Source organism: Bos indicus, chromosome X (genome assembly GCF_029378745.1).
Source record: "Bos indicus isolate NIAB-ARS_2022 breed Sahiwal x Tharparkar chromosome X, NIAB-ARS_B.indTharparkar_mat_pri_1.0, whole genome shotgun sequence".
Classification (NCBI taxonomy): Eukaryota; Metazoa; Chordata; class Mammalia; order Artiodactyla; family Bovidae; genus Bos; species Bos indicus.
This window is the reverse complement of record NC_091789.1, coordinates 30,470,053-30,490,916: the sequence shown is the minus strand read 5'-3', so window position 1 is coordinate 30,490,916 and position 20,864 is coordinate 30,470,053.

Genomic DNA, 20,864 nt, shown 5'->3' with positions numbered 1-20,864 from the left:
CAAGGGTTGGAGTATCAGACCACCTGACCTGCCTCTTGAGAAATCTGTATGCAGGTCAGAAAGCAACAGTTAGAACTGGACATGGAACAACAGACTGGTTCCAAGTAGGAAAAGGAGTATGTCAAGGCTATATATTGTCACCATGCTTGTTTAATTTATATGCAGAGTACATCATGAGAAATGCTGGCTGGATGAAGCACAAGCTGGAATCAAGATTTCTGGGAGAAATATCAATAGCCTCAGATATGCAGATGCCACCACTCTTATGGCTGAAAGTGAAGAAGAACTAAAGAGCCTCTTGAAAGTGAAAGGGGAGAGTGAAAAAGTTGGCTTAAAGTGCATCTTTCCGAAAACTAAGATCATGGCATCTCATCCCATCACTTCATGGCAAGTAGATGGGGAATGGTGGAAACAGTAACAGACTTTACTTTTTTGGGCTCCAAAATCACTGCAGATGGTGACTGCAGCCATGAAATTAAAAGATGCTTACTCCTTGGAAGAAAAGTTATGATCAACCTAGACAGTATATTAAAAAGCACAGACATTACTTTGCCAACAAGGTCCATCTAGTCAAGGCTATGGTTTTTCCAGTGGTCATGTATGGATGTGAGAGTTGGACTGTGAAGAAAGCTGAGCACCGAAGAATTGATGCTTTTCAACTGCGGTGTTGGAGAAGACTCCTGAGAGTCCCTTGGACTGCAAGGAGATCCAACCAGTGCATCCTAAAGGAGATCAGTCCTGAGTATTCATTGGAAGGACTGATGTGGAAGCTGAAACTCCAGTCTTTTGGCCACTTGATGCGAAGAGCTGACTCATTTGAAAAGACCCTGATGCTAGGAAAGATTGAAGGCAGGAGGAGAAGGGGGCGACAGAGGATGAGATGGTTGGATGGCATCATTGACTCAGTGGACATGCATTTGAGTAAACTCTGGGAGTTGGTGATGGACAGGGAGGCCTGGCATGCTATGGTCCACGGGGTCATGAAGAGTCGGACACAACTGAGTGACTGAAATGAAAATTTGTGAAGTACACAATGTAAGAAAAATTTTGACTTCCTACTGTGCGTGTGCACATGCGCATGTGTGTACGCGCACACGCACACACACATATACACAGATATCCTCTTTAACTCCCTTGTCCTGTTATACTCTTGATGCACCTGCTATACACATGGCAAGCCTTGGATCAAGCCAGCTATTTACCCTCCATATTTATTTTGCATTATACTGAATATTATGAGATAATGCATTTATAATGAATAGTTGTTGATTTTGTTTGGCTTAGATTCAGCTTCAGGTGATCCAGACAACAACAACAAAAATGTCTTATGCCAGTTTATCTCATATAAATGATTCAATAGGTAGTTATTCTCCAAATCTAAAACCATGAATTCAAAGTCTTGATTCGAGCCAGCTACTTAAGTTCTAGCCATTACGTCCACATTGCAGCCTGCAGGAAGAAGGTTGGGTAAATAAGGTTGTGCCCTCTCCATTTGAGGACATGTCTATAAAATTTCTGATTACATTTCTATGTACATTCAGTTATCAAAAAGTCATGTATTCACATTTAGGTTTAAAATAGTCTAAAATGTTGTACTTATTCTGGATAGCTACATAGCCAAATAAAAATCAAGGTTTCTACCAGTAAATGAAGTGAAGAGGCACATTTAGGGACAACTAGGATTTTCTCTAATATCACTGTAAGTTCACTATCTTAGAGTTTGGCAAACTATAGTCCATGGTCAAATTCAACCTGGGTTTAAAGTTTTATTCCCACAGCCATACCTATTGTTCCTGTATCATACATGACTGTGATTGGGCTACAATGGCAGTGTTGAATAGCTGTGGCAGAGACCATATGGGCCTGTTAAGGGTAAAGTATTTACTGCCTGGCCTTTAAAGCCAAAAATATTCTGACTCCTTATGACGAAAAGTCAGCTTTTTCAGTCCCTGTTACTTCCTTTTCATCTCTACATCTTTTATGTGGAATTTTCATAATTCTTAAACAATGGTGTTCCCAAGGAATTGGCCTTTGTTTTAATCTTGCTGTGTATTATCTACCAGGGCAATCTCATTTGCCAAACAAGGAAAATGCCTTTGCTTGGAGCTGATGGTATTGTTCTGATGGGAGGCAAGCAGAAGTAGAAACACATCACTTCCTATTTTAATTTGGCATTCTCTATTAAGCAAAGTGTTGCTTATACTGAAAGAAAAAAACCTTAAAGATGGTTAAGAAGATTGTAAGATGGTACAGAGCTCTTCTTAAGGCATCTCTTGGCCTACTCAAATCATATCTCAAGGGATTGAAATAATATATACATGAGTTTGCCTAATTATTATAGGTGATATTTGAATAATCAAGGAGAATGAGATTTTGAAATGTTTGAGACTTATGATATTCTAATTTTCCAGAAGAAAAATGTGCTTTCTACCAAGGTTATCCAAGCAATATTTACACTATTTCCATAAAGATTCTGGAATGAGGTATTAAAGAGATGGCATGTGAGCACCAAAATGTTAAAAGTGAATAAAAGATCTAAATATGAGCATTAGATTTAATATTTTACTCTGACATTAAGCACTGTCTATATAATATCTAATACTGCAAATAAAGTCAAAATAAAAATTAATAATTAAGATACATTAAAGTATATTTTCCTTTTCAGTAGGCTTTTGAAATATACCTATTTGATATCAGTTTAAGGTAAGTTTTTTTATTGGGTTGGCCAAAGTCTTTATTAGGTTTTTCCATAAGCTGATATGAAAAAACTGAACAAAGGTTTTGGCCAACACAAGAGTACTGACAACTGAAAATCCTTTTTGATATTATTTAACTGTTTTATGGTGTCAAGCAGCACTTATTTTCATCTGTGAAAATTGAGGAAATAAATTTTGTAGGAAAGTTATAATCCAAATATGCAAAGTCACATGAGTAAATAAAATATGGTTAAAATAAAAAAAAATAATGAGGGTATGTCAAGGTGGCTCAGATGATAAAGAATCTGACTGCAATGCAGGAGATGTGTGTTCAGTCCTTGGGTTGGGAAGATCCCCTAAAGAAGGGAACAGCTAGTCACTCCAGTATTCTTACCTGGAGAATTCCATGGACAGAGAAGCCTGATAATCTATAGTCCATGGAGTCAAAAAGAGTAGGACACAACTGAGAAACTAACACTTTCACTACCCTTTCACTTTCATGTAAAAATAAAGCACTTTTTATGGATCATTTCTAATTGATTATCTCCCGTCATTTAGTTGAGCTTGGATTTGATGCATGAATTATCAAAATATAAGTCCTAGCAACTGTATTTAGTTCTTCAATTTTGGCAGCTGTCAGTAGCATAGCACATTATCACTAGCATTTGTATTGAGGCCAACTAGAATTGATGTATCAAACATGTCAAAAATAGTGCACCTAGAATGTTATGGCAATGACGATCATCAAAAAAATTTTTTAGTCAGAACAGAGTTTTTTCATTGGTGATCCAGATTTCGTCAATTTTATTGATGTAGTTACAACTCCAGTTAAAAATAGTACACTTTGAGAGAACATGACTCATGAACAAACTGAGAATTCAGTGAATAATTTCAGATATTCGGTCCCATTTATTTTGTGTAATTGCAGAATGGCAACTTGGCTATACTGATCTTTAGGTAGTAATATCATCTTTTTTAAATCAACAACATGGTGAGTCCCACTGAAATAAAGTCACCTAAGGAGTCTACACTGAAGCTAAGCATGTGATTGATGTGTTTACTGCTATTAAAGTATAGGTGTTAGACATGAAAGAACCATTTATATCATTTCCTATGGGCCAGGAAATGCCTCAGGCTTTATATGCATAATCCTCCTAATTCCTCAAAAGTCTGTAATGTAGGTTCTAACTGGAACTATAATTTTTCTCATTTTGCAGATGAGAAAATACAGAGACTCACTGCTCTCACAGGTAGTGATAGACCTTAGATTCAACCCATATTTATCATCTGATCTCAAGACTCATAATATGCTATGAAATAACACGATACTTACCAGAAAAAAAAAAAAAAAAGTGCTGAATTCCAAAGATAACATTACAAATAGAAATGTGTGTTATTTCAGTGATGAGTTTTGTTGAAAGACAAACAGGGGTGTCTTTTTTAAACTTCTGAAAATGTCTAGTTCCCTATATGTTGTGACCTTGCCTATTCTTATAGTTGTGTCTCCTGCCACTTTCCCATCCATACTAATTGCTTCAAGCATTTCAGAGATTGTATTTCCTCAAAAACATGATGTTCATTCCTGTCTCCATATCTTTCCACAGGGCTTTTGTCTAGGACATTCTTTCCATGATTTCTCAAGATGGTAAATTCCTAATCATCGATTAGAATGCAGTCAAACTGCCTCATCCTCCAGCAACTAGCAGAGTTCAGAGGGTTACAAATGGGTGTGACCTTCTTCCTGCCCATCTTAGATATTTGGTACCTTCAAATATCTTTGTTTATAAAATCCTTCCTCTGCTAGCACACTATACTACATCTTTCCTTGCTTACCCAAGAACCTCACTTGCCACAATTTTTCTTCACTCTCCACACCTATGTTTCTTCTCCACTGGAGCTTTCCCATCAGCGTGAGAAATTTCAATTATTTCCTCTACAATTACTTAAAAATAAAGTTCTTTTGACCTAACTTCACTCACCGGTCATTGCTTTCTCTGTCCCCTTTTATGATAAACTCATGAAAAGTTGTCTATACTTGGTACTCTATTGTCGCCTGCTAAGATACCTGAATCCCTTGCTCGGTCCACTCCAAGACCATCAGTCATTGCATTCCTCCAAGGTTCCAGAGTATTCTCAACTCAGAGCCTTTGCACTTGTTCCTTCTAACTAGAGTGCTCTTCCCCAGGCATAAGCCTCCTCACTCCCTTTTGGACTCTGCTCAAATTTCACCTTCCTAGTGAGGCATGGACTTAGTGCAATTAAAAAACAGCACCCAGCCCCAAACATTCTATAACTTCCCTTTATCTGCTTAAATTTTTTCTAGTAATTCCCATCTTATTAACTGTATGTTTATTTTTTTTTTAATTTGGTCATATCCCATTACTAGAATTCAAGTTATTTGAAAAGGGGGACTTGTTTTATCTACTTCTCTATCTCCAGTGGCTAAAGTCATCCATGGCACATAGTAGATCCTCAAAACTAAATATTTTACTGACTAATTGAATGCTGGCTTTTTAATTTTTATCAAATGCAAATTAAATTTTATATAATTTTATTCCTTGTTGTTAAGTTATTCATCCTTTTCCCCATAGTTTTCTCATAATTAATAAAATTTTGTATTGAATAGACAGAAAAGGAAATGCAAGTCTTGAAATAGTGAGCCTTTGCTTGATCATCATCTTCAACACAAAACTTTTCTCCCTCTTAATCCAAATGTAAAAGAAATTAATAACATTTATGAAGCACTTACTATGACTAAGGTATTGAATCAGTTTGCCTGCATGATATCAAGACATAAAACAACTCTACTGTAAGTCTTATTTTACAAATGAAAAGCTGAGGTTCAAGGTGGGTGCAATAACTTCCCCAAGGTTACAAAGATGAGAAATGCTGAGCTAGAACTTGAACAAGTTTCTCCTGGAATCTAGAGACTGAACTCACAACCATCAAGACAAGTGGTTGATTAGCAACTCATACTACACCACTACATTCTAAATAAGATGATATCAGTATAATTTATAAATATAGGGGTATAAGTGGAACCTACTTGTATTATAAAACAATGTTATGATGAAAAAACTTGATAAGACTTCTTTCAAAAATATCTTTGATTTGGAGGAGTTAAAGGTATCTTATTACCATTTAATTTTTAAATAGTGATATATCACATTTTCATAGCACTTTAGAGCTTAAGATATTCTTGATACTTATTTTCCTCTCAAAAGTCTTGTGATATAAATAGCCCCATTTTTCAGCTAGGAAAACAATGGCTAGATGGGTCAGTATCAGCCAACTACAAATCCACTGATTTTTATTTATTTCAAACTCAAACATTACAAATTCAGAGTAAGGTAGGAGAATCATTCAATATAATGCTGGAACTTCTAGGCTGGGAATAGGGTGAGGCTGGGTATAGAGTGACAGGTTATCTCAAGCATATACTATATAGTGATAACCCATCAACAGTAGATTAATTTTTAATTTGCCTTTATTCAGTAGCTTTAACACTATCATTTATTAGGAGTGTTTGGCACAAAATGGAATAGATACAATAAAGGTAATATAGTGTGGAAGGATTTAGCATCTCTCATATGCAATAGCAGATATAGAAAGCAAGGGTGGCAATGGTCACCCTCACAGATTTCATTCTGGGCTTCTCTGGTGCCTCAGAGGGTAAGGAATCTGCCTACAATGCAGGACACCAGGGTTCGATCCCAGGGTTGGGCAGATCCCCTAGAGTAGGGAATGGCAACCCAGTCCAGTATTCTTGCCTGTAAAATCCCATGGACTGTGGAGCCTGGTGGACTACACTCCATGGGGTAGCAAAGAGTCGGACATAAGTAGTAACTAAAAATGAAGAAATTAGACATTTTCATTTCCTAATCTTTTATCTAAGGGCTTCCCTGGTGGCTCAGATAGTAAAGAATCTGCCTGCAATGCGGGAAACCTGTGTTCTGTCCCTGGGTTGGAAAGATCCCCTGGAGAAGGGAACGACTACCCCTCCAGTATTCTGGCCTAGAGAATTTCATGGACAGAGGAGCTCTCAGGCTACAGTCCATGGGGTCACAAAGGGTCAGACAATACTGAGCAACTTTCACTAAAGGTAAAGAATTTCCTCATGATTTACATATAATCAAGGATAATATTTCATTGAGAAATTTATATCTAAATCACATGTACCTATAGCTTGAGTTCCATCTCAAGAAAGCTCTTGGAAGTTAGATTCAAATCTCCTTTGGCCCTTGCCTAAATTGCCAGTAATACAGAACTTTTTGAAATCCTGGCATTTTCTATGAAGTATACTTTTGCGTTACATTTTAGCTAACTGAAAGCATTCTTCACAGATTACTATTAACCAGTTATGGTCAGAAGCACACTCTGCCAGCAGTTATACCTTGTATTCTGTTGAAGTGCTATACAAATTCCTGAGAACACTGGGCATAATTTCTAACCTTATTTTATTTTATTATTTTTAATATGAATTTATTTATTTTAATTGGAGGCCAATTATTTTAGGTGCACCAGCCCCAAGCATCCTGTACCATGCATTGAACCTGGACTGGCGACTCCTTTCACATATGATATTATACATCTTTCAATGCCATTCTCCCAAATCATCCCACTCTCGCCCTCTTCCACAGAATCCAAAAGACTGTTCTATACATCTGTGTCTCTTTTGCTGTCTCGCATACAGGGTTATCGTTACCATCTTTCTAAATTCCATATATATGCATCTAACCTTATTTTAGTGGGATCATATACAGTAATACAAAGGTCATCCAGATCATTTGATTAGATGGTGTACAAATGACAGTGTCATTGACATTTTGTGATACTATCAGTTCAGTTCAGTTCAGTCGCTCAGTCGTGTCGGAATCTGCGACCCCATGAATCGCAGCACGCCAGGCCTTCCTGTCCATCAACAACTCCCGGAGTTCACTCAGACTCACATCCATCGAGTCAGTAATGCCATCCAGCCATCTCATCCTCTGTCGTCGCCTTCTCCTCCTGCCAACAATCCCTCCCAGCATCAGAGTCTTTTCCAATGAGTCAACTCTTCACATGAGGTGGCCAAAGTATTGGAGTTTCAGCCTTAGCATCATTCCTTCCAAATAAATCCCAGGGCTGATCTCCTTCAGAATGGACTGGTTGGATCTCCTTGCAGTCCAAGGGACTCTCAAGAGTCTTCTCCAACACCACAGTTCTAAAGCATCAATTCTTCAGCACTCAGCTTTCTTCACAGTCCAACTCTGACATCCATACATGATCACTGGAAAAACCATAGCCTTGACTAGATGGACCTTTGTTGGCAAAGTAATGTCTCTGCTTTTGAATATGCTGTCTAGGTTGGTCATAACTTTCCTTCCAAGGAGTAAGCGTCTTTTAGTTTCATGGCTGCAGTCACCATCTGCAGTGATTTTGGAGCCCAGAAAAATAAAGTCTGACACTGTTTCCACTGTTTCCCCATCTATTTCCCATGAAGTGATGGGACCAGATGCCATGATGTTCGTTTTCTGAATGTTGAGTTTTAAGCCAACATTTTCACTCTCCTCTTTCACCTACAACAAGAGGCTTTTTAGTTCCTCTTCACTTTCTTCCATAAGGGTGGTGTCATCTGCATATCTGAGGTTATTGATATTTCTCCCGGCAATCTTGATTCCAGCTTGTGCTTCTTCCAGCCCAGCATTTCTCATGATGTACTCTGCATATAAGTTCAATAAGCAGGGTGACAATATACAGCCTTGACATACTCCTTTTCCTATTTGGAACCAGCCTGTCGTTCCATGTCCAGCTCTAACTGTTGCTTCCTGACCTGCATACAGATTTCTCAAGAGGCAGGTCAGGTGGTCTGGTATTCCCATCTCTTGAAGAATTTTCCACAGTTTATTGTGATCCACACAGTCAAAGGCTTTGGCATAGTCAATAAAGCAGAAATAGATATTTTTCTGGAACTCTCTTGCTTTTTGGATGATCCAGTGCATGTTGGCACTATAGATATATCTAAATATTGCATACTTCAATTTTTAATTTTTTTACTATAAATTTATTTTAATTGGAGGTTAATTACTTTACAATATTGTATTGGTTTTGGCATATATCAATATGAATCTGCCACAGGTATACAGAGCAATTTGGATAGAAGAAACAAAGGTAATTCCAAAACTTGCAAACAGCTGAGGTAGCTGATCAAAAGCTTGAGTGAACACTTCAAGAAGTGATAGTGATTTGAGTTCCTTCAATACTTAGCACTAGCTGAAAAGCATGCATGATAACAACTTGAACTGCCATTCATTCATACATCAACTCACTCACTCATTCATGTATTTCATGAACATTACCCACACACAAGGCACTTTGACCTGTGGCCAAATAATATGCTATAAATAAAATGGACTTTAAAACATAAAATTAATAAATCAAACATTGAAGTATATCTCCTACATGATTACTTAAATATTAATACACAAAGTAAACAAGGCTATGCCATTCCATTCCATGAGAGAAGATGTGAAAAGGAAAGCTGTGAAAAGACAGCCAGCCAGTTATTGTGGAAAGGATATTGCACAAGGATATGCCAAGTGAAATTAGTCCAACCCTTAATTCAAATGCTAACTCATTGCCTTCTCCTGAAAAAACATCACAGCTGCCTGACCGTCTATCAGTGTTGTTATGAAGAACAAAAAATGTAAAAAACGTAAAATGAAAGCACTATATAAACCACAAGTCACTATATAAATCTCTTTATTAATGTGATGCCATGATAGTACAGTAAAAACAGTACATGTTAGTTTAATATCAGAAGCAAGAGTATTAAAAAGGGATATTGAAACAAGGTCCATTAAAGTGGGATCAAGAAAGAAGACATATCCAGTGTCAGTATCTTGGGTGCTGTGGAGTCAGTGTTACGGATCATGGTTTTCTACTGAGATCAGATTCTCTATATTATTATATAGATAATAATACCTACTATTTTGTGATGTTTAGTGAATAAATGTGCAAGTAATATAAAAAGGTAGCACAAAAACTAAATCCAATTTGTTTAATTAACAACAAAGTAACAAGATTCAACAATGATTTATGTCAACAGCTCAGTTTTGATTTCAGGAGGTACCAAAATGTCATGGTTAAGTACAAAGTCAAGCCAGAGTGCCTCGGTTCAAATCTCACAGTCACTACTGAATTTCTCTGCCTTGATTTTCTTACCCTTATGTAACAGGTAAAAATAGCCCCTATCCTACTGGGTTAATATAAAGATGAAATGAGTTAGGGTTTGCAAATTGCTTAGAATAGTGCCATGCATGCATGCTAAGTGGCTTCAGTCATCTCTGACTCTGTGACCCTATGGACTGTAGCCTGCCAGGCTCCTCTGTCCATGGAATTTTCCAGGCAAGACTACTGAAGTGGGTTGCCATGCCCTCCTCCAAGGGATCTTCCTGACCCAGAGATCGAACCTGTGTTTCTTATTGGCAGGTGTATTCTTTAACACTAGTACCACCTGGGAAGCCATAGAATAGTGCCAAATAATACTAAATATTATGGAAATTTTTGTTATTATAACTCTACTATTTTCCAAAATCTTAAATTTGATCTACATCTGTGATGATAGATGATATGCTTATTTAACTTAAATGAAGAGTACATCATGCGAAATGCTGGGCTAGATGAATCACAGCTGAAATCAAGATTGCTGGGAGAAATATCAACAACCTCAGATATGCAGATGATACCGCTCTAATGGCAGAAAGTAAAGAGAAACTCGGAGAAGGCAATGGCACCCCACTCCAGTACTCTTGCCTGGAAAATCCCATGGACAGAGGAGCCTGGTAGGCTGCAGTCCATGGGGTCGATAAGAGTCGGACACGACTGAGCGACTTCACTTTCACTTTTCACTTTCATGCATTGGAGAAGGAAATGGCAACCCACTCCAGTGTTCTTACCTGGAGAATCAATCCCAGGGACGGGGGAGCCTGGTGGGCTGCTGTCTATGGGGTCGCACAGAGTCGGACATGACTGAAGCGACTTAGCAGCAGCAGCAGCAGCAGCAAAGAGAAACTAAAAAGCTTCTTAATGATGGTGAGAGGAGAGTGAAAAAGTTGACTTAAAACTCAACATTCAAAAAATCTCCCATTTTCCATCTTTCCTAGCATCAGGGTCTTTTCCAATGAGTCAGTTCATCACATCAGGTGGCCAAAGTATTGGAGTTTCAGCTTTAGCATCAGTCCTTCCAACGAATATTCAGGACTGATTTCCTTTAGGATGGACTGGTTGGATCTCCTTGAAGTTCAGGAGACTCTCAAGAGTCTTCTCCAACACCACAGTTCAAAAGCATCAATTCTTCTGTGCTCAGCTTTTTTTATAGTCCAACTCTCACATCCATACATGACTACTGGAAAAACCATAGATTTGACTAGATGGCCTCTAAGATCATGGCATCTGGTCCATTACTATATGGCAAATAATAAAGGGAGAAAAGTGGAAGCAGTGGCAGATTTTATTTTCTTTGGCTCCAAAATCACTGCAGCAGATGGTGACTGCAGCCATGAAATTAAAGGATCCTTGCTCCTTGGAAGGAAAGCTATAAGAAAACTAGACTGCATATTAAAAAGCAGAGACATCACTTGGCCAACAAAGGACCATATAGTCAAAACTATGTTTTTTCCAGTAGTCATGTATGCATGTGAGAATTGGAGCGTAAAGAAGGCTGAGTGCCAAAGAACTGATGCTTTCAAATTTTTGGTGCAGGAAAAGGCACTTGAGAATCCCTTTGACAGCAAGGAGCTCAAACCAGTCAATCCTAAAGGAAATCAACCCTGAATATTTGTTGGAAGGACTGATGAGCCAACAAATTTCATGACCTGATGCAAAGAGCTGACTCACTGGAAAAGACCCTGAAGCTGGGAAAGATTCAAGGCAAAAGGAGAAGGGGGCAGCAGAGGATGAAATGGGCTACATAGCATCACTGACCCAATGGACACGAATTAAGCAAGTCCGGGAGATGTGGAGGACAGAGGAGCCTGGAATGCTACTATCTATGGGGCCACAGAGAGTCAGAAAGGATTTAGTGACCAAACAACAACAACAATTTAGTATTATCGCAGAGAAAATATTTCACCTTCCAAGAATAAAAATTAAAAATTACTTATTAGTTGAGATGTGCAGAGAACATCTGGTACCAACCAGCTGTTAAAAACAAAAACACTTCCATATTTCCACGTACAGGCCAGGAGAAAATAGTGGCATTACCAAAGTCTTTGATGCTTAGATAGAATATAGTTAGACTGACTTTTTGTATACATACCACTGATTACTCTGTATGCAGTTATGCAAACTATTCTCTGATGTCAGCACCTGCAGTTTAACAAGTGGCCATCTGCTTCTAAAGGACTTGGTTGCTGCTGCTGCTAAGTCGCTTCAGTTGTGTCTGACTCTGTGCGACCCCATAGATGGCAGCCCACCAGCCTCCCCCGTCCCTGTGATTCTCCAGGCAAGAACACTGGAGTGGGTTGCCATTTCCTTCTCCAATGCATGAAAGTGAAAAGTGAAAGTGAAGCCGCTCATTCGTGTCTGACTCTAAGTGACCCCATGGACTGTAGCCTACCAGGCTCTTCCCATGGGATTTTCCAGGCAAGAGTACTGGAGTGGGTTGCCATTGCCTTCTCCAAAAGGACTTGGTTAGGTTTGAGAAATTGGTTAGGTTTTGCCCTGCTGCAGATTTTGAAAATGTTTTCAGAGTGGGTCCCCTTTAGTAGATAGTATTTATAAAACCCTAATGTAATATTAGAACATAGACAGCCTATTAAAAAGCAGAGACATTGCTTTGCCAACAAAGGTCCGCCTCGTCAAAGCTATGGTTTTTCCAGTAGTCATGTATGGATGTGAGAGTTGGACTATAAAGAAGGCTGAGAGCCAAAGAAAAGATGCTTTTGGACTGTGGTGTTGGAGAAGACTCTTGAGAGTCTCCTGAACTTCAAAGGGATCCAACCAGTCCATCCTAAAGGAAATCAGTCCTGAATATTCATTGGCAGGACTGAAGCTAAAGCTGAAGATCCAATATTTTGGCCACCTGATGCGATGAACTGACTCATTGGAAAAGACCCTAATGCTGGGAAGATTGAAAGCATGAGGAGAATGTGATGACAGAGGATGAGATGGTTGGATTGCATCACCAACTTGATGGACATGAACTTGAATAAGCTCTGGTAGTTGGTGATGGACAGGGAAACTTGGTGTGCCCAGTCCACGGGGTCCCAAAGAGTCGGACATGACTGAGCGACTGAACTGAACTGAATGTAAGATTGAACCCACCTATAAACCCAAGATATGTTTCTTTATTGTAATGTCCTTAATGAAATAGAGGACTTGATACATACTGTAATTATAAATAAAATGTTGTGGCTGTCTAAAATATAGTTAGTACGCAGAATAACTAAACTCATTTTTCTAGTTTTCAAAGTTGTTTGAGAATTCACATATACTCTGATAGTTAATTTTTAGTAGCACCATTCTCTAAGGAGAACTCCAAAATCAGGAACTAAAGATATATCTTAACCCTCTACCGCAGACAGTAAATGTTCTCAAAGCAAACGGGAGACTCAGGTCAGCCTAGCCTAGACAAAAAATTGCACCTGTGACAAAGATACAATGATACGAAGGAAGCTACTTCTTTTGTGTGTGCAGGTCATCCAAGCCTCTATTTAAGCAGAACTTCTGCAATCTTAAGAAACAAAAATTTTACAGACCAAATTTTTTTTTATAAGCACAGTATTTCAGTTTATGTTGAAAAACAATTTTTAGACCAACCAGGACTTCACTTTGAGATGGCTTGCAAATTGTTTAACCAACATACAGATTATATTTTTCATGAGCAGATTCTTTATCTGAAGAATGGCAATAAAAAATATAACCTGACTGACTAATGGCTATAAGCTGTAATATCCTGATATATCAATAAAAAGAGATAGCCCAGAATGGACACCACATGAATGGATATTAGATGGGACCCAAGGAAACTGGTCTATCCTTTTTCCAAGTTCCAGAAAATGTCTTTAGATATCCTAATATCATAGGTAAGGCTCTAATCATAAACTTGTTTCACCATAAACTTGCTTTCTCTGCTTCTGGTCCAGAAAACATTTTATAACAATGGTGATATTTACGTTGACTTCATGCATTATGTGTTGACCATAAAATCATTTCCTTTGATATATAAAAGATGACAGTCAAGTAAGTCTCCAATTCTCAAACGAAATATTTATAGAATCCCATAAATATATCAAAAGTTATATTACAAATGCAAGTCAAGAATGTTAATTCAGGTCCTGACAATCCCAGAAAAAAATTACACAAAATAGGCATGGGGAACTCATACATAATACAAGACAACAGGTAAGAAGATAGGAAGAGATTCCCAGTTATATTCCATAAAGTACACATTCCATTGTCTCAGGACATCAGAACTGATTTCTAAAGAGGCATACAAGGCTCTTTTTCCTCTTCACCTCCATCATGACCATTAATATTTCTCCCCTTTTTGTTCTTGAAATGCAGTGAAATAAGCAGCAGAACATATAGGATATGTCTCACAGTATTCTCAAGCTTCTCCTGCAAATGTATTGAAAGGATAAATCCTGGGAAAAGGGCCATCTGTACTGTAGTTTGTCTTTCATGACTTTCTTCAAGGGAAAAATTATAGACTCTAAATATTCAGACATTAATATTCCTGTGTAGAATCAGATAGCTGGGCCCCAAAAGTTAATATCCCTTTGTAGAATCAGATAACCAGGCAATAGAGGGAAATAAGATACCTCCCCCTCAGTCTAGCAGTACCAGGCCATTAAAGTATACCAGACTTCAGAAATAATGGTAAACAGTTAAGTATCTCAAGCAAAAAATCAGTGTAATATCAAAGAGAAAGAATGCTAGGAGCACTCGTGGAACCTGACGGTAATCAAAGAGAGATAATCTGTATTGTTGAATGGAAAACCATAGATGTGAATGAAACTCATTATTTCAAAACTAATGAAAGAGAAACGACAAGTAATGAGCCTTTCAAAAAATTTCATAGTCAAGGGATAAAGAAAACAAACCTATGCTTGAGAAAAACTTCATCTAATAAGGAAACTTTAGTGACCATCTGCTTTATATAATCACTTTAAATCAAGAAAAAAGCAACTTAGATAAGAAAGTGAAAAAATGAAATAAAATGTGTAAGAGACTAATGGGAAAAAAGTCACTTCAAGGTACAGAATATTAAAGAAAAATGGGTATCAGAAGAATTCAACCAAGCCAAATAAAAATGCTGGAATAAAAGTTTGCATCCAAAACCAGAAACAACAAAAATTACTCTATAGATTGTTAGATCGATGATGCAACATTCAAACCCTAGATAGTAACATTATTAATAAAGTACTTTGATCCAAAAACTGTTGATAAGAGTTTAAAGTATTATAGCATTTTGGAAGGCTATATCCATTCAGGTCTTCTGCTCTTTTTTGTGATGTTTGTTTTTTTAATATTGAGTTGTATGAGTTGTTTATGTACTTTGCATATTAATCCCTTGTTGGTCATATCATTTATAAATGAAAGATTTACACATCATGCCCAAGATTCCAAAAAATTATATGATGGTAGATGCCAAACCAGAACCTTGTTTCCTGACTACCAGTGTTTTATCCTATAGCAGTGTGGTACATTCTAAAATGCTTTGCGTCTAGACAGAAATAAGTCTAAATTCTGAGATTCTCTTTTATAGCTGTATGGCTGTGGCCATATGAAATGAATTGCAGTTAACTCATTTTAAAAAGGAAAGAAATAATTACTTCAGAGTATTATGGTGAAGATAACATATGAAGTACCACCCACAGTTGTTATAATCTTGTAAGTACTCAAATATGTATTGTTTTAAGTCAACAACTGTTCAGTTAACACTTACTTAGGATCCAGGCACAATGCTAGATGTTGAGGTTTTAATGCTTAGTGAGACACATGTAGATTCTATCCATACAAAACTGAAAACCCAGTGGGAGAGATAATAAAAACAATTACTATGAAGAAAACAGATGGATTGCAGTGGTAGAGAATAATGACAAGGGGAGATGGGTAGTGATAAAGAATGGTTATAAGGAGTAACTGAAGAAATTAATGATGGTACACCAGCATGAGCAGATTGACCAGTCTAGATTTGAACCATTACAGCTTGAACTAGTATGTTGACAATGAGGAGAGAGTTGACAGAAGGTGAGGTTGGGAAATAGAGTAAACATGATTTCTTGATAAGACAATAAGAGAGAATGAAAATAGTGGATGAGTCAGATTTCTGGCTTTATTAACTGGGTAGATTTCTGAGATCCCTATTAAAAAGTCCAAGTGGAGACATCTGAGAAGCCTTTTGGATTTAAATCTGTAACTCAGTGAAGAGATAAAGCACAAGATATAACTTTAGGTATTTATTAGTATATAGATGGTAGCTGAAGCAAAGGAAATACATAGATCACTTAAGGATAGAAAGCACAAAGTATGAAGAGGGCTCAAGGTGTAGCCCTGGAGCATTTGAATAGTGAGTTTAAAAAAAAAAAAAACAGTGCAAGACAGATAAATGTTTTATGAAGTTCAAAAATCTTGAGTATGACATCACTTTAGTCAAGAGAAGATCATTTCTAGAGGAAGTGGTTCCTTGTGTTTAATAATCCATGAATATTTTTTAATCATAGTGAAAACAATGTTTGAAATTCATGTTTCTTTTCTTTTTGCCAGTGCAGCTGGCTATCTCCCTTTCTTATGGGCTCCATTTGTCTATCTGGCCATTAATTAAAGAAACAAAAACCCACCAATGAATTCAAAATTAATTATATGGGGGAAAGTTTCCATTCCTCCATAAAAATGTCTTCACTGCATTCTTTTTTATTGTGGTAAAAACACAAATTTACACTTTTAACAACTTCTACTTGTACATTAAATTATTAAATATGCTCATTATTGTACAATAGATCAAGAATTTTAATCTTGCAAGATGGATACTCTATATCCATTGAACAACAATTCCCTATATCCCCCTCTTCCCAGTTCCTGGCAACCACCATCCTACTTTGTTTCAATAATTTTACTACTTTAGATGCCTCCTAGGTGGATTCATACAGTATTTGTCCTTTTGTGATTATCCTTTTATACCACTTAGCATAATGTTCTAAAGGTTCATCCATATTGTCATGTGACAAGATTTAAGACTAACATCCCAGTGTTTGTATATACTACATTTTCTTTATCCATTTATCCATTAATGTCTGGTGTGTCCGAGGTCATCTCATTGTGTTTTGATTCTATTTCTCTGATGCTTAATAAGGTTGAGCATATTTTTACGTGTTTGTTATCCACTTTCATATCTTCTTTGGAGATATGTCTATTCAATCCCTTTGCCCAACTTTTAATTGGGTTATTTGATTTCTTAGAGTTGTAGGGGTTCTTTATAGATTCTGAATATTAGTCTTTTATCAGACATGGTTTGCAAACATTTATTCCCATTTCATAGGTTACCTTTTCACTCTATTTTTTCCCCTTATGCTCAGCAGTTTATAAGGCTGATGTGCTCATAATTTATTTTACTTTTGTTACCTGTGCTTTTGATGTCATGTTGAAGTTTCATTATACAGTTTTTAATCTATTAACATTTCACTAAGCTTTTGTTTTTACTACTTTGAAATCGAGGGTACTTAAATGTTAAACTGACATGTCCAGTGTACTTTTCATCTCTATTGAAAAATCACAATAAGATTTTAGATTTTATGTGCAGTACAGGCTTTCAGAAATCCTTGGCCATAAACCCAGGCCTGTCTGGCCTACTCTAGCACAACTATGGCCTGCTTAATTAATGGCCACTCTGTGGTGACATCAATAATATGTGTTCTACAATTCAGTGACTTGAGCAATCAACAGGATTTTACTGAGATCAAGGGATCAAGGACTGATTAAATTTAAAGTACGAAAAATTAGAAAAAAACTGAATTAATATCACTTACAGATAGTTTATTCTTTGAATGCGCTGAAAGACAAGTCCTAAGTCTACTACAACAAAAGTGTTCATCAAGGTCACTATCCTAACCAATACACAGAAATCAATAGTCTTTCAATTGATAAATGAAAGCTAGGTTAAAAATTAAATAAACCTCTAATTTCTAAAGAAACAGATGTGAAACATACAGAAGTAAACTCAATATGAAATGCATAAACTATACTGAAGAAAGCTATAAAACTTAATTAAGACAGAAGAGAAGACATAAGTAAATAGAGAAGCATATTTTGCTTTTGGATTGGGAGATACAACATAGTAATAGTGCCAATTATTCCAAATTAAACTATAAATTTTATGCAATAGCACTTGAAATTTAAACAATTTCGGAACTTGACAAAATGAGAGTAAAACTTATGTGGAAATAAACATTAGAGCTTACACAGCAAAATTTTGAGAAAGGAGACTGACTGGGCCCATCAACTCTACTAGATATTAAAATTTATTACAAAGCTGCAATAATTAAGGCAGTATGTTAGTGGCTCAAGAATAGACTGACAGATTGTTCTAACTGAAAAGCGTACATAAATAGGTTTTCCTTTAAATATAGAAATATTTAAAAATAGAAACTTGAGTTTTACCTGAAGTTAAACCTCTTAGAGGCTCAATGAAGACTGAACTAAAAATCTCACTTCTTAGTTGGCCAACAGCCCAAAATTTAATTACGGCAACTCTTAATATTAAGTGGCAATCTCTACCAAAGTACTGATAATCCCTTCTACCCAATACAATTTTTATTTCCACGGCCATACATCTAGACTTTACTCATATGCTATTTTTCTCTCTCGCTTGAGATATATATACATAGAGAGACACATACATATATGTGTATATATATGGTTGCAAGAATATAAAAAGATAAATATGCTCAATATTAATAGCATTTCATGAACATTTTCCCATTTTTCCATATAACCCTAATAATGAGTAATTTAACAGTTCTATATCATTCTAGAGTGAAAATGTTTTAAAAATTTAATTTCTTCTATATTCAATTTTTTTCAGTTCATTAAATAAACAGGATAAAGCTGTTTATCTCTTCCAATTATTCTCTTGTAATGTATTTTGGAAGCTACATTTCTATAACAAATGTTTAAGTAAATTACCATCTGAAACAATGGTATGAATGTACATTAAGGTGTTTAACTACATTTTCATCATGTATTTACTTTTTCCATTTCCATAGTGAAAACATCTTGATTGTATCTTAATCCAAGTTGCACAAATTGATAGTGATGCTGACCAATTTTATATTATATATGTAGATAATTTTGTTTTAATTATTATCCACATATGCATTTGTTTCTCTATATATCAGAGGTTAAGTACAGATCATTCACTGTTAAAAACCAGAAAACTTAGTCATGTTATATCTGATAGAAAACTTTTCAATTAACCAGTGATGAGCCCAATAAAAATTAACACAATCCAAAAGGATACATGTACTCCAATGTACATTGCAGCAGTGTTTACAATTGCCAAGACATGGAAGTAATGTAAAAGTCCATCAACTGCAGAATAGATAAAGACGATGTGGTACAACTATACAATGGAATATTAACCATTAACAAAGAATGAAATAATGCCATCTGCAGCAACATGGATGGACCTGGAGACTGTCATAATGAGTGAAGTCAAACAGAAGAAGAAATAGCATATGGCATCCCTTAAATGTGGGATCTAAAAAATGATACAAATGAAGTTATTTACAAAACAGAAAGACTCAGAGTATGAACTTATCATTGAGGTAGTGGGAGGGAGCAGTGGGAAGGACAGAGGGAAGGGATAGTTAAGGAGTTTGGCTGAACATGTACACACTACTATATTTAAACTGGAAAACCAACAAGGACCTATACCATATAGCACATGGGACTCTGCTCAATGTTATATGGCAGCCTGGATGGGAGGGGAGTTGGGGGAGAATGGATACATGTATATGTATGGCTGAGTCCCTTCACTGTTCATCTGAAACTATCACAACATTGTTAATCTGCAATGCATGTGTGCATGCTGTCACTTCAGCCACGTCCAACTCTTTGTGACCCTGTGAACCATAGCCCACCAGGCTCCTCTGTCCATGAGATTCTCCAGGCAAGAATACTGGAGTGGGTTGCCATGCCCTCCTCAAGGGGATCTTCCCAACCTAGGAGTTGAATCTGTGTCTCTTACATCTCCTGCATTGGCAGATGAGTTGTTTACCACTAGTGCCACCTGGGAAGCCCTAATTAGCAATACTCCAACAAAATATAAAGTTTTATAAAACTTAACTTTATAAAAAATATTAATGAATATTACAGATTTCCAATAAATATATACAAAGACTTTTTTTAAAAAGATCAAACAGCAAAAAACTAAAAATATCTAAGTGATGAAAATGTAAAAGGGAAATGGGAAGACAAAAAGTTACTTAGGTAAAGGGTTCTCAGGAGTAGCCCTGATAGTTTGTCCTTATAATAAAGGGACATCTAGGAAAGAGCAGCAAGAGAACAACAAACTGCTTTCTAGAAAAAGATGAATTACTAACACTGATTCAAAGACAAACAGAAAATCCGGAGACCTATAATCATTTTAAAATTTCATTAGTATTCAAAAATCACTAATAAAGCACCATACTATTGTTACCAAACACTCTAAGGATAAATAATGTATGTAGGATAGAGTTTAAGAGCAGAGATACTAAAGAGCTTCTAGACTCATTTTATGAAGCCAATTCAACCTCCATACAAAACCAGATAAGGATAATCTATGAAAAGAAAATAATTGGCAAATTTCATAGTAATTGAACATTTTTGCAAAAAATCTAGTGTGCATAATACCCAGTAACACATTTATGTAAATTTTGGCCATAAACCAAACATAGGAGTATTTGTGTTATGTATAACTGCCAATATAATACATGTATTTAAAAATGTGGACATGAAAGCTCATCTTAGCTTCAGTAGAGTGGTTAATTTGGATAGAGATGAAGAAAGGGATCAGGGAAGGTAATAAAGTAGGTTTCAAATGTGTATCTACTTTTTTAAATAAATAAAATTCCAATGCAAATACTGCAAATGTTAACATTTGTCCAACATGACTTAGGTCACATATGTTTATTATTCTTTGAG